At 42.2% G+C, this 14,970-nt stretch overlaps 1 protein-coding gene across 2 annotated transcripts in view; it reads right to left on the bottom strand.

Moving 5' to 3' along the window:
• Positions 1 to 14,970, bottom strand: part of ASPP (Ankyrin-repeat, SH3-domain, and Proline-rich-region containing Protein) — a 78,080-nt gene that overhangs the window by 25,509 nt on the left and 37,601 nt on the right. Inside the window, exon 1 of one of the 2 annotated variants that reach the window (XM_032436463.2) lies at positions 12,164 to 12,482. The exons of the other annotated variant lie outside the window; for it this stretch is intronic. The gene's annotated coding sequence lies outside the window, so the exon portion shown is untranslated. Of the gene's footprint in view, positions 1 to 12,163; positions 12,483 to 14,970 lie in introns of those variants that run through there. 2 annotated transcript variants of the gene reach the window in all.

The raw sequence follows: 14,970 nt of genomic DNA, 5'->3' as shown, positions 1-14,970 counted from the left end.
TCAGTCTCCAGCATACCCCACGCCACGCTCTCAACCCCTGCCAGCAGCGAACAGTTCAAAGTAATTCATTTCTGATTGGAAGTTTCCTGCCAGCATTTTCTACTCTATTCTATACCCTGACAAAGGCTATTAGCGATGCAGGGAGGCGTATTCAAACTCACAAGGTATATTTATCGATATATATGTGCATAATCCTGATCAGTATCTAAAGTCAAGTAGTTCATATTTCAACGAGTCGCTTTTAGATTAACAAAGGATGAAATATGCGCCAAAACTAACTTAATTGTCTGCAAGAGTATTTAATCTTCGGCTCACAAGAGTTAACAAACTCTTTCTGCTATTTTTTTTTTGGCTTTGTTTTTTTTTTGACTGCTTGTAAACTGAATGAAAAGTTTGCTGCATGGCTTAAAGTGCGGCCAGCTTGGGGCATATCAGTCGTGTCGTCGTGTGTGAGGTTCTTAAAGTCTGTGCATTTATAGCTTTATACACTCTACTCCCGTATCGCATATGTGCGAATTGCTGCCAAGCAACTAAACAATAAAGTTGAAAATTCGCTTGAGACTCGCAAGGAAATTGGCTCCGACTGCTGATGCTGCTCCCCTCTCGAGAGATTTTGATCAACAGCAATCAGCAACAACAAGAACAAGAACAACAACAACAAGAACAACAATCAACAACAATAACAAGTAACAACAGTTTCACAAAGTAGATCAATGTGGATTTTCTCATATGAAAAACTCGCATGCAAATTGTGCGGCCGCCCGCATTTTTGGTTGCTCCTTGGAGCAAATTTTTTGGCTCGTTTATTGGCAAAAACTTTTCACAAATACTTGTTTAGGGCTACTTTTAATGGCCCCCCAAACAAGTTAATCAACTCAATAAGCCCCATAAGGCAGCCAACGTTCGTTTTGCGTGTTCTCTCTCTCTCTCTCTCTCTCTCTGTGTGCGTTCCACATGACGTATACGTAACTTTTCTCTTGGCTCAGCGCTCAGTGCTCAATGCAATCTAAATGAATACCACAAAAAATAGCAAGTGCCGCAATGCCAAACGTGTCAAATGCATAAAAATCAAAACTGACAGTGAAAAAGACACAAAAAATGCTAAGAGAAACAAATTTAACAGAACCAAATGCTAGACTATGCAATGCTCTGTTAACTGTCAAAACATATTTGCTTAAATTGTGAATAGCATTATGAATTATTGATTAGTCAAATAAATCAAATACAAAAACCTTAGTTGTCGAGACATAAGTGGGTTATATATTTGTAAGTCGGATAAAGGGTCCCAGCACTTCGCTTTAGCATAATTAAAACTACTGTCGAGAAGTGGGCCTACCCGAAGTTTCAAACTCGTCTCACTTTAAACGCCAATATACCCCATTTTGGCTGTAGCAAACAGGGTATATGAAATAAAAGAAACGCTTCTAAACCAAGCGATGCGCATGCAAAATTTTGCACACAAAATAATTCGCATAACGAAAACCGAAATACACAGAGAAAGGCAAAATTTCACAGCTCACAGATCCTTTTATTAAAAGGAATACGTATACGAATTCGAGCAGCAGCAGGAGTCACAGGCAGCGCCTCTGCCACTGGATCTGACTGTGGCGCCACAGCAGTTGAACCGAATAAAACCACATTTATCGTTTCGCTGGGGTCTATAAAAGACAACAACAACAGCAACAACAATAACCACGACAAACAAATGTAACCGCAAATTGTTATTGTTTCTAAGCTCTTGTTGCTTTTAACTTTGATTGGATTGGAAAATTATCCGATAGATAATACGCTGCGCTTGCCAACTGTTTATTATTGCATTATTAAGCGGTTTTTGTTTATGCCACGGGGGCGTGGCAGCGGTCAGAGACGGGAAGCCGCCCAAATGCACATTCAGCATATCGAATTGCGTTTCCGTTCAAAAGTTGCACATGAATTAACCGAAAACACGCATAATCGAATGCATATTTAATGAACTTAAATATTTAACATCAAACATATCACATTCAATTTCAAAAACAATCTGCGCAGCAAAATGTTAAATAAACATGAGGTGCACATTCATTTTGAACTTGATTCCATTTGAAGTTTGGCTTTTCAATTTCTTTAATTTGCAACATTTTCAACCTGCGCCAAATCAAAATTGCTCAATGTCCAATTATTTCTACAATATTCTGAGCCTTTCTCTTATATTAATGAACTTATTTAATAAACCCTAGACATCAACATTGATTTGAAGTATTCCTTAGATATTTTACTCTTTGGAAACTTCACTCTGTTCACACTAAATTATGAATTAGCATCGGGGCAATATATTTTATGGTCTTGTCTGCCAATGCTAACTTTAGCTTGTGAACTCTTGTTTCTCTCACTGTAATTATTTTTAAATCTTTTCTTTTTTAAATTTATTTGTTTTAAATATTAAATTTATTTATAGCAATATGCGCATACCTTGTGCCTGCGATTAGATTGGGTATTAAAATATGCGCCTGCGGCTTTTTAGAATCGGAAAAGGCTGGCAACTGTGGAGCGTGGCAAGGAAAGGCCGCAAATTTGTGTGCATTTTGGTTGTTTGCATTTTGGAAAATGCCGGCGGCCTAAAATGCGTGTATGTGCATGTGTGTGTGCGTGTGTGCGAATGCATGTCAAATGCAAAGCGACAGCAGCAGAACATGAGCGTGAATATCAGCACCTGCAGGTGTAGCATGACTGCGGCAGCAACAAACTAATTAAAATAGCTGCGGCAACATTAAAATGCCCCCCCCCCCCCCCCTCCCACTCCCCCCCGCCACACGAACCCCTTTCCAGCTAGTAGTGCAAATAAATAACTATATGTACATATATAAATATATATTTAACTATGTATAATGGTTAACGACACGTTCCGTTGCAAATTATCAGCGCAGATGCACTAGCAGATATGTATATCAATAGCTGCAGATGTATCTGTATCTTTACCTGAAGCTGTATCTTCATGTGTGCGTGTGTCTGGGTTACGCAAAGACAGTGAACATGCACACGCTTCGGCAAACAACAATTGGCATTGTTCTCTGTTCACAGGGTAGACAGCGGGTTAATGCTTGTCTAGCAGCAGCAGCAGGTGGCAAGTGGGGTGAGAGAGAGAGAGAGAGAGAGAGACAGAGGGGGGAAGGGCGGTGACCATCTCAATTATTTGCGTGTTAAGCATGTGCGGTTAACACAACAAATGCGAACTTGGCAATGGGGCAAAAGACAACAGAGCTTAAACACAGAGCAGCAGTTACAGATACAGCCAACGAGACAGATACAGATACATCTAAATCTTAGGATGCATAGCCACAGATACACTGAACAAAAAAAAAAAAACCCAAGATCAAATTCTAGCATCAGCTTGTTAGAGTTTATAGTCCAATTATTTTTTTTACCGCCGAGAACATTTCGTTCTTAAATATATATTCAAAGTAAAACATACAAAACGAAAGCACGTATCAAAAAAGGATGCTATATTTCAGAAATTCAGGATTATGTGCAACATACTCGCATTTCTCTCGGTGCACAACTGGAAATGTAGAGCTACATAATTAGATTCATCGAACTGTGGGCAGGCAAAGCGATTTGTTTGTAGCACACGCTAACAAAGCTGGTCTGTGGCCAGTGTCATTAGAGACACTCGGGAGAGAGAGAGAGAAAGAGAGAGAGCGAGAGAGTGGAGGATGCCTGACGAGTGCCGCAAATTATGGCGTCTGAATGAGTTGTTTCCGGGCGGAAGGCAGCAGGGAAGGTTCAAGAAGTTGTACGCCATAAATCAATAGACCCAGTGACAGCTTTGTCAATGAATGCACACACACACACACAAAGGGAGAATGAGCGAAGCGACCCGCTGAAGCGCAGATTGGCAACAGTCATAAGGCAGCAACGCCACATCACGTATACGCCGCATTGCTCGGGCGCCTCAATTCGATACGCTTCGATTGCTGCCTTCTTTGGAGGTCATCAATAAGTGGCTGCTTGTTGTTCCTGCTGCTGCTTCTGCTGCTGCTGCTGCTGCTGCATTAGCTGCTGCCGTTTCAGCGAGCTGTCAAAACGAAAAGCATTTTCCACGCTGCCACTTTTCGTTAGATTTTCACAAAGAAAATTTGTCCAACAACGAAACTGTGTGTGTGTGTGTGTGTGTGTTTTTGTGCGTGGCAATTTGTACAAATTACTCAAGCTTCGACTTCGATTTGCTTTATTAAAAAAAAACAAAATATTGAGACAAAAGCAAAGCAAACAATAGTCAAAAAAAAATGAAGAGCCACGCCCCCAAAGAGCGTGCCAGCGCTCAGCAATTGTTAGACGCCCATCATTCAACATTTTGTGCAGGCGCAAAAACATTTTCAATTTAATTAAAAAGAAAAAAAAAATAAAAACAAAAAAAAAGCGTTTTCATTGTTTTAGCTTTTAGCGCCAGTCGCTACCCTCGCCCTGCTCTCCGCTGACTGCTTGAATTGTTAGCTTAGCCGAAATTGTTGGCCATGTTCAAATAATAATGCAAATTGTTTTGCAAATGAAATTATATAATGAATTTGGCTCGGCCAAAGTTTTTTCTGAGCGCCGGATAAACTGGCAGATGGGCATAGTTAAACAGAGCATAGAGAGAGAGAGAGAGAGGGGGAGAGAGAGAGAGAGAGAGAGTGAATAGATAAGCAATAAAAGAGAGCTAAGGAAAGCTGCGACGCTTATCAATTAAGATAAAAAGCTCCCCCCCCTCCTGCGCACACCACACAACGATAATACTCCTTCTCAGCGCTTTATGAAGTTGTGCTTCTGAAATCGTGGCAATTAAAAATATGAAAATATAATTTATTTTAGCCAATTAATAGAGAGCAGACAAGTATGCAGCAGCCTTTGCCAGAGAAGACTGAGATCGTGCTTTAACTGCTTGCGAATTATAATCCGTGCAATTCTGTGTGATGTTACAGCTTTAAGCTTTTGAAATAATAAAGCCTAACTTTCATGAATGGAAACTTCTTACAAATATATCTGGTCATTAAATAAATATATTTACTCTATTTAAAGACTTCGCATAAAATAAATAAATAATGCTACTCGAAAAGCAAAGTTGCGTTTTATCACACTTGATGCTGGCTTTAAATAGTAGCGATAAATAATGCTCTTTCGGTCTGCCGGCGACAACCCAGACAGTGTGGCAACCCTACTCAAGGCAATCTAGTAAATTATCATTTTGCGGTTGCGTTTGTCACAAACATTGCTAATACGCAGCGTACACTATGCACACGCTATATAGAATATATATATATATACGCTATTTGTTGGCCTAAACAGATGGAAATTCTGGTAAATCGCCCCTTGCCCTTCCCCTTCCCCTGCCTTCTGCCGACCCGGCTGGTTAAAAGATACAGTTCCATTAGCAGGCAGTAAAATATGTAAATGCCGGGCGAATAAATCGCAGTTGACAATTTGACGCGCAAGTCGGGCAAAGCGGAGCCAAAAGAGCGCGACATTCGCTTAATGCGAAAAGGTAACAGCCAAATCCATCAGCGGACCACGACACCCAAACGCCCCCCACCCCCTCCCACCCATTCAGACTCCCTGCACACTCTGTGTTCCCCCCTCGAATGATGAGTTGCGATTACACACATAAATACGCAATTCGCTTAAGTACGCAGCTCTGCAACGATTCGATTTTCGCGGTCGCCGCCGCTGATGTTGTTCTTCCGCCAGAGACAGACAACCCCCCCTCTCTTCACCAGATGCGCCCACATTTGCAATTCAATGTGGGTGCTCACACACACACACACACACACACACACACACGCGTGCACAACAATGGCAACAATAATGCGAATTGATGAAGCGTGAAGGATTTGAGGCAATTGCCGGTTGAGAATTCCGCTGCATATTCGTATCGCACATACGCAGACACCCACACACACACACACACACACACACACACACACACACACACAATCACGCACACATTCTGTTTGGCATACCAGGAAGAGCTTTTAGGCCGGAGATATGTAAGCATTATCATCGCAATGTATCGGCCGTAACTGTCGCATAAATGGAGGTCAAATGTGAGGTCCAGCCCAGAGGAAGGGAACGCGAGCGGGGGCGGGCAGCACTTGAGGGCGGCTCAGTTGTAATTTTAATTTAAATTGCAATTAAATTTGTGCTGACATTGATTGGGCTGCGCTAATAATGAGCTGAAGATTATGCAAGCTAGCCTGCATGCATGTGATGGACCAGAAAATACCCTGTACCTACTTAAGCAAGGCTGTAAAAGGCTGTATTTTAATTATATACATTCTCTTATATATTTTAAGATGAAGAATACCTAAAAGATACTATTTTGATTAAATTTATAAACTCAACTGTGAAGCTTTATGCTCAAATTTCGAGCGACTTCTGTGGGCTTAAATTAAAGCGTGTCCCAGACTCGACTATAATCGCCTGCCTCAACTGAATATGCCATAGCTGCCTTTCATTTATTTGCATCATTTATAAAGACATCAAATATTATATAAAAAGGCTTAGCAAGGAATTAAATCAACCGTGAATGCATGAAAAGCGCAATTTAAAACTGAAAATATATCCCATGTAAGCAGATAATTACAAAATATTTAAATACCCAGATAAATAGATGCTTCACTTCGTATGGGAACTAAATAAACTTTATATATATTGTCTACATAGTTTCAGCAACTAATAAATGCAAAAATGCAACTTTAAAAACAATTTCAGCTATGTTCGATCTGCAGCTCAACTCAACAGTTATTTTGTTTGCATCTGCTGCTGAGCCCAACAATTATTTTTTTTTATCTCAGGCGCTACAAAATAATGCACATAAAAAAAACTAAAGTTTTTACCCACTCGAATTGGGGAAATATTGATTTTTAATCAACTCAAAAACAACCAAAAACGAGTATCGAGTCGTGAGTGGTTGACTAGAAGATACCCTGTACCCAACTATGAGCTGTCGTTATGAAAATTTGAGCTTCTTTCTATGTTAACGCCCACAAAAATACACACACACGCCGCTTCCTGCGCTGTTAAAATCGGTGCTTGGAGTCCGATCTTCATTTAACTTTTTAATTTGTATCTAGCTCTTGCAATTTTAGGTTCATGTCTTAAGAGCCAAGTCTTAAAGGCGATTTTTATGGGAAATGGGATGCAATTGAAAATCAGATCGTATCTCCAGCTTTTTGGCAGACATATCGAAGCGCACTTCCAGCTGGACTCAGCTCGTCATCGAGCCTCATTCTGCTTGTTACAATTACCTATACACATGAATGCCCTTCTAACCCGTTTTCAATGGGTTTATATTTCTAATTTGTGCATGCTGTGCCGAAAAGGGGGCTGTTCACTTGCCCGGTTTCAGTTTCGGTTTCGATAGTTGTTGGGCTTGGGAAAATGCTAAAAAGAAATAAACAGGATGGAATTGTGGAAATACAAGCGAATTCGTATGCAGCATACAGGCAAAACTCAAATTGCGCTGTCAGCGAAAATGAATTCCGAAAGCATTTTAAATATTTTACGCGCAGCATTCATGTTCATGTGTGTGGGCTGGCATGAGGGCGTGGCATAAAGCTAAGCCTCTTTTGTCGCGGCATAGGCCAAGTACAACAAAACTTTGATGCTCTATGCAAAATCAAAGAAAATAAAGAAAAGCTGGAAAATGGAGCGAACATTTGCATGCTTCAAGGGGCGGCTGTGCGGGTTGTGTGTGCGAGTGTGTGTGTGTGTCTGTGTGTGTGCTGCCAAATAAACATATTTTTGGTGGCCTGTTTAAGCAGTTGGCAGGCATAAATATCTGCAAAGCGCATTTAAGCCGCGTCACACAATAAAAATATAAAAAAAAATTAAATAAAATAAAATAAAATTCAAAGGAGAAGAAGAAGAAGAAGAAGCAGAGAACTGGGCCAAGCTACACACAAAAGGGAAAACCTTCCAGGGGCTGCCTTGGGGCAAGGGCCAGCGACATAATAATAATAAATATTCAGTTCAGTTCAGTTCAGTTTCAGATTCAGATTCAGTTTAGCTGCCTTTTTCCCTTTGGGTTCCCCCCTTCTTTTTTTTTGAGAGTGCATGAATGAAACTGCGATATGAATGAAAATGAATATGAAAAACGAACGCCCACACACACACCCATACCTACTGCACTCTTTATAGGTGTGTGTGTGTGTGTGTGTGTGTGTGTGTGTGGGTGTAAGCCGCCCGCAAGTAAGTAAACCAAATGCGAATATGAACAGGGATTTGCATTCATAAAATATATCGCTGGCAAGGCAGACGCCCCCAGCACCCCATTCCCCACCTCAACCCGCCTGCAGGTATCGCTAACAAGCAATGTTTATGTGTGTGTGTGTGTGTCCCTTAACTTTCTCTGTGTTTTTGTGTGTATTATTTGAATTATGCAAATCGCTAGCATGAAAAACAAATATTAAACTTTTCATAAAAGATTCAAAAATTAAATAAAATTTTACAAAAGACATAAAAAGCGGCTGCGCGTGTGTGTGTGGGTGTGTGTGTGGGTGTGTGTGTGGGTGTGTGTGTGGGTGAGTGTGTGTATGGACGTGGCAGAACAGCAACAACAACAACAACAACAACAATAACAACAATGCAGCATCCTGTTTGCCAGCCGCATGCAATATTTATATGGCAGGCCGCCTCGCATAATGATTGTACTTACATATGTAAGTACAGGGTAGCCCCTAACTAACCAACCCACCAAGCCCTGCCTCACCCCCCCCCCCCTCTACCATAGCAGCTCCTGTGACTTTCCTTAACCCCCGCAGATGGCAAAAGTTGGCAACTCACTCGCCAAATAAGCAACATAAACAAACCAAAAAAGAAAGTAAGAGTGCTCTAGTCGGCACTGGTCGACTAGGAAATACCCTGTATATCGTTGCATACAAGCAGACGTGAGTTATGTTGGCCTCTACGAAGTCTAAATCGATTTTTATCGATTTCAATCACAAAGGTGGAAATGATCGATTATTTAAAAGAACCCCAACATTATACATTATATTATGGGGCAAGATTTGCCTTATTGTGATTAAAGCTTTTAATAAATGGGCAGACGGACGACCAGAAGATGTATATGACCAGATGAACTCTATTTGAATGCTACTCAATAATATTTGGTAGGGTATATACCCTGCTGGGCACAATTTCAACAATAACAGGGTATACAAATAACTTTTTTGGCAGGCGGACAATTGAAACGCCCGGGAATTGGACTACGGCTCTGGCGGAGGAACGATTGGGGGTGGGGGAGGGCGTGCAACTGGGCGCGCCTGGCATATGGCAAAAAGAAAAAAACTCGTGTTCACGTTGCGCGCAACTAGTTGTGGCATGTGTTTGGTTCCAGTTCATATATATGCATAAAGTGGGCCCAAACCGTGCAAACCGAATTCCTTTCGAGCGCACAACGCGTTAAATAAAATCTCGCATGCTTCGTTTAAACAGGCGCCAGACTGGCGTCGCCCCACCCCGCGCCCTGCGATCCCCTCCAGCACCTACAGCCCACATGCTGCACCCTGTGCCCTGTGTCCCACTCTCTACTGAACCAAAAAGCACAAATTAAAAAGGACTGTCAACTCTCTGGTATTTTCTTTTTGTCATTTTTGCCAGCAAGTTTCAAAATTCAAATTGTGGGCGTTCTACGTGCCACGCCCTGATTTGAGGTTGACTTTTTGTTTTCGGTTACAGTTTCGGTTTCATTTGGGCCCGCAACAAACTTTGTTTCAGTTAGTTCTCATTAGAATTCACAGCATGCGGCTTCATATACATCTAAATAGATATATATATATATTTTTTTGTTTTTTGTGGTTCCAACTTTGTTTTTGAGCCAATTCTCAATTGAGTCTTGGCAAAGATTTCGAAAACATGCCAAGGCCCCCAGAACGAGGCTTATACCATAGAAACTTTTGTGTGCAGAGGTCTGAGGTTTGATAAGTTGACTCTAAAACAGAGGCAGAAACTATAAAAAGAAACTTGAATGCATCCAATCGAATAAATAATTTAGAATTAATATATAATAGTCATAAATGAGAGTATCAAAAGTATCAAGTATCCTATAGATTATCCCAGGAAATTTGCCTCTAGATTAACAGTTCGCAGAGAAGAGGAGAAAGATTAAAAGATATCTTGTTTTGTCTATTAACCAACAGACAATTTCTCTGGCTTATACAGACTACGTCCCAGTTGTTATTTGAAATTTCTTTTATTTTTGGAATAAATTTATTTTATTGTCAAAGAAACAAAGTGCGAATTTCACACGAAAGCCCCTTTTTTTGCAGTCACAAAACAAACCTTTAAAAAAATGCTCTTTTATGTAGATCAACTGTCAAAAGATCCCAAAAGAAATGATAATGAGCGTGGCCGTAGGGTAAGAGAAATACACCGGAAATTCGCAACATAAAACTTTTGCCAGCTCTCCCTCCCTCTCTCTCTCTCTCGCTCGCACTCCTTTGAGCTGCAACAATAGCCCAAAATAAAGAGAGGAACACTGGAAGTTCATTAAACCGTACGTCAAATGCTGTGACGTCATAAACGATAAATGATTCTCACGACAGCCGCCAGTCGCCCTACTCAAACGGAGCGTGATGAATGTGTGGCTAACCAAAGTGTTACTGACCTCACATTACATGCAGCGAAAAAAAAAAGGCGCAGGTTCATCAACTTTTTTTTGTTTTTGGGGAAAAATGCTGAAGAAAAAAAAAAGCAACTGAAGAAAAAAAACTCAGCGAAGCGCAGAAGAGGGGGCTGATGAAGCAGGAGGGCAGCATAAAACTTCCAATCAAGTTGTGCTTAAACAAAGTTTGGTCGACGCTTCACTTTTCGCACTTTTCGTTTTCGTTGCGGCGCCGACTGCGCGGCCCATACGCTGGAATTTCTAAAAACAACAACGACGCCAAAGTTAAAATGACGCTGCCGACGTTGTTGTTGTTGTTGTTGTTGTTGTTGTGTTTTGGGCCTGACATTCCTGTTGCCAGAGCAACGTCAACGGCGACGTCAACGTTGACGCTGTAATTGGAATGTAGCGTTGGCGCAACGTCGTCACAGGCGCAGCCGCAGCAGCCGCACGATAAAACTGGCCCTGTAGCTTTTTAAAGCTCTGTGGGCTGCTGCTGCTGCTGCTCAAAGCGTGGCTTGGAACATGTTTTTGAGCGCTGTTGCGTCGCAGTCGCCCGTCGGAGCTGCGTACGTGCGTGTGTGTGTGTGTGTGTGCGAGTGTTTGTATTTGTTTGTGTGGGTTTTGGGGATGCTTTTGTGGATTGTGGACGCCAAACCGGAATGTGGCTCATTCAGTGAAAAGACGCTGACGCTGACGTTGACGCGGGCGCTGACGACGAAAGCGGAGCCTAAGAGTTTGTTGTTATTGTTGTTGTTGCTGCTGCTGCTGCTGCTGCTGCTGTAACTTGAAGCCAGTGGCCGGCAATCTATGCAGCAGCAGAGACAGCAGCAACAGAGAATTGTCGCCGTTGTTGTTGCTTGTTTTTCTGGTTTGGCATTCGCGCTCAATTGCGCCAGATTTGCGTTTTGGTTGTTGTTGTGTGGCTGATCGCAGCGACTGCGCCACGCTTCATTTCTTGCGCTATTGGGGCTTGGCTTCCACTCTTGGAAGCTGTAGCTGACCGACCAGCAGCAGCCCAAAAATACATGTGTGTGTTGTTGTTTTTTTTTTTTTGTTTTTGTACAGTTGCAGCGCCAATTGGCGACATGCGCATCGAACTTGTTGCTGTTGCTGTAATTGTTGTAGCTGCTGCCCACTCGAGAGTGCAGCCAGCACTCAAGAAAATTCACACAGACAATGCGAACGGAGCGCGAGAGGCAGCGGCAGCGAGAGGTGGGCAAATGATGGCGATGGCGTGCGGAAAGAGAATCACGTTTATACCGTTTTGTAAACTGATTTTTCTATGCTTGCCTGGCAGTATGCTGCTGCTTCTTCTATCTATTGCTGCTCTTCTTGTTTTTCAAGTGCAATTTTGTTGCTGTCGCTGCTGCTGTTGTTGTTGTTGTTGTTGTTGTTGTTGTTTTTGTTGCCAGGCATTTCTTTCACACACATACAGACGTCGAGCCACGCTCATTAAATGTTTTCGCTGTCGAATTTTGTATATGTGTGTGTGTGTGTGTGTGTGTGCTGCGCTGCTTTCAAGTGCGACGCTCAACTTTTGCTTACCTTGTCTGCACCTTGCGCTGCTGTGAATTCCGTTGCTGTTGTTGTTGTTGCTTTTGTTATTTTTGTTGCACTTCTTCACTTTTGCTTTATCACGCAGCTATTTGCATTCTTTTGCTGGACGCTCATTAAATTCACATAGCGACTGCTGGCTTTTTTGCTTTTGTAATTAATTGAATAACATATACAAATACACGCACACAGACACACTTCTGGAGAGCGAGCGACCGCACACAGGCATACAAGTGAACGCAATTGCGACAGTTTCTTCGCTGGGAAAAACACGTCCGCAGACAGGTAAATGCGCTGAACAACTGACGCGCCATTCAGCATTGGCTTGAGTTTTGGGCCGCTCTCTCGAACTCCAGCTTCGCCGTGCGCTCATGGTGACATCTCTCTCTCTCTCTCTCTTGTGCTCTCGATCTTTCTGTTAGGCTGCGCGTCTCGCTTGCACCTGCGCACTTGGCCGACCCAGCGACGATCGACAAAAGTTCGTTACAGCGAGTTCGCTTTTGAATTTTACCTGTGACGCGACTCGCACTGCTTGCGCGAGAGCGTAAGTCATGAGCGCCGCTCTTGCGCTCTCTGCTCTGTGTGCCCCTTCGTTGCCCGCTGTGCGCGTGTTTACCTGTCGTTATCTTGTCTTCGTTGGGCTGAGTGCCTGGAAATTAGCTGAGTGCTCTCTGTGTGTGTGTGTGTGTGAGTGTGCTGGTGTGAGCGCGTGTGTGTGTGGGTGCTCTTGCTTGTGTATGTTGAGTACACAGCAACATGTAGTCATGCCAACGTTGTTGGCAAGCATGTTATGGTGTTATTTAACATAAAGGCTGTACCTGTTACAACCATGTTGGGCTTACGTTAAGAAAAAGCCGTTATGTATGTTATTAAAAGGTTTTATGCTCATTAAAAGTTGCAGCCACTGTTAAAACATAATCGCTTAGTCACGTTTCCATTACACACTGTTACCATAAAATTCAAATTTCAACGGCGCTTTTGCTTGATGCATTAAACAGTAACGGCCGTTTTTATAACCGCCAGATGGCGCCAGCTGCTTAGCAGTGCTGCAAACCATTTGCCCTTTTAAAGCAGCTGTGCTGCGTGCACAGTTGAAGAGCCATTGTTACAATGCTAAGAGTGGATACAGTTTTGAATGCGTGCTGTTAATAGCTTCCTTGAGCGATTTATGAGGTTTCCATTCATATTGGCAGCGTAATAAAACTCCAATTATGCATTTTTACATGCTTTTTGTCGTTTTTACATACTCCTGCGCATGTCGTTAAAGGATCTTAAAATGCAGAAGCCACAGGACTAAGTCAGTGGCTTTTAAACTGCCTAAATGACTTGCTCTTGGCCTGAAAGGTGCATAAATCTGTTAAATTATCGACACACACACACACACACATACACTCCAGCACACTCACGTGCCATCTATCAACCGCAAAAAGGCAGCAAAATTTTGACTGTGAATACGTCATAAAAACCGATTTAACAGCCGCAACAACCGCCCCTCAAGCCGTAACCCCCCTCCCCATCTACAGACAGCTCTGCTTAAAGGCAAACGGAAATGAAGCGCGGCATAAAACAAACAAAAAATATTATATATATGTATGTATATGGGGATGGGAGAGCGAGCGCAAAGCTTTGATAGTCCTGCGTGTCCGCCCCTTTGCCACGCCCCTGCGCACAAGCCCGCAGCGTTTTTATGGTCCATCAGCAGGCGCCTAATGCCGGCAATTAAAATAAACGGCAGCAAAGATGCCGCCAGAGGCAGACAACCAGTCGGGACTAGGATCAGAGCCTCCTCCTGCTGCTAGGATCAGAGCCTGCTGCACGCCCAATTCCCAGGACCCGCTCTCGAGCGGCTCCTGCCGTCAACTCTTGACAGGCAGCTGCTATGCGGCCCATAACAAATGTGCGTTTAATCAAATTTTTATTCAATCAGCGCAGCGGCTTTTACGGCGACTATCTCACATCGCATCGAAAGTGACAGACAGGGAGAGGGGGAAGGGTAAAGAGGGGAAAGTGAGGGGGGGGAGGGTATGCGTTATGACAGACAACCTGTTGATGTGCTCGATGACGTATAAGATGCTTGATGTGTGGCGAAAGAGTTTGAAAAGCTATCAGAAATTGCAAAAAATTAAAAGCTTACTTTCATTGAGTAAGTTGCTTGAGCTTTAAGAGTTCTTTAAAGCATTAACTCAATATATTGAAGAGAGCTTAAAGCTGTTTACAAAACCAGTTATTTGATTTAGACAAGCTTAATTGCTTGCTCTCATTCACTTAATCTCACTTAAAGCTTGCATGTGCTATAAAGTCCTTTTTAAAAATGTTTGCTCAAATAAATAAAGCTTTCATGTGCTTTTCAAATTGAGAGTTGCCGAAAGCCTATTTAATTTTTAAAAGTCTAATATACTTAATGGAAGCTTTCAGGCACAGACAAGCTGAACAGCAAATAAAAGAAACATAGCAGAGCTTTAAACGTTTAAAATTGAAAAAGCGTTATTGCCATTTAAAAGTTCATTAACCAAAATTGAAGCTCTCATGTGCTTGTAAAGCTTTATCATGGACAAGCCCAACATCTGAAAGCGTATCTAGATTAACTTAAAAGCTGCAACTAAAGCTTTTGGTTTACGCTAAATTGCATTTTAAGCTTTAAGCAGCTTTTTCGTTAGGTTTCGTGTTTAAATTATTAATTTTCCAGCTTCATAAAGAAAAGGTAGATAAGATTAATTCCGGATCTACTTTTATATATGGAGGGTTTTCCTTTGATATATGAATAGATTCCTCATTTGGTTGGCTTTGTGGTAAGCAAT

Source organism: Drosophila virilis, chromosome 5 (genome assembly GCF_030788295.1).
Source record: "Drosophila virilis strain 15010-1051.87 chromosome 5, Dvir_AGI_RSII-ME, whole genome shotgun sequence".
Taxonomy (NCBI): Eukaryota; Metazoa; Arthropoda; class Insecta; order Diptera; family Drosophilidae; genus Drosophila; species Drosophila virilis.
Note: the sequence above shows the minus strand (reverse complement) of the source record. Positions and strands in the feature narration are given on the sequence as shown.